Raw genomic sequence first — 750 nt, forward strand, 5'->3', positions numbered from 1 at the left:
ATATATATATATATATATATAAAACTATTGTATGTTGGAAATATGTTTATTAATATTGCTTTTATTTAAATCTCATATATAATACATTTGTACATAAGTAATCCCTTGTCCTGGCCTGACTCTATAGGGAAAAGAGTGAACTGGCCAGTACTCACAGATCCCTCTCATAGCCCTCCTGCCTGGCCTACATTTCACTTCCATTCGAGGAGGGAGCACTTATCCTGGTGCACCCGGGCTATACAAACAGTCAAAGCTTGGGACATTCTACAAGGAAGACTATACAGCAAAGGCCTGCACTTGTAAGGAGCAGATTTGAAAGGCTAAGGTGGTGACTGAATTTAAACTAGCAACGGAAATCAAGAACAATAAGAAGTCTTTCTTTATGTATGTAGGGAACAAATGGAAGCGTGGGGAAGAAATGGAAGAAAACAAATGGAAGCGTGGGGCCATTGCTTAACAACTCAGGACAGCTGGTTACTGACACTCAGGACAAAACTGAACTCCTGAGTGACTACTTTGATTCATAGATTCATAGATGTTAGGGCCGGAAGGGACCTCAATAGATCATCGAGTCCGACCCCCTGCATAGGCAGGAAAGAGTGCTGGGTCTAGATGACCCCAGCTAGATGCTTATCTAACCTCCTCTTGAAGACCCCCAGGGTAGGGGAGAGCACCACCTCCCTTGGGAGCCCGTTCCAGACCTTGGCCACTCGAACTGTGAAGAAGTTCTTCCTAATGTCCAGTCTAAAT

Source organism: Alligator sinensis, unplaced genomic scaffold (assembly GCF_000455745.1).
Source record: "Alligator sinensis unplaced genomic scaffold, ASM45574v1 scaffold467_2, whole genome shotgun sequence".
NCBI classification, from domain to species: domain Eukaryota; kingdom Metazoa; phylum Chordata; order Crocodylia; family Alligatoridae; genus Alligator; species Alligator sinensis.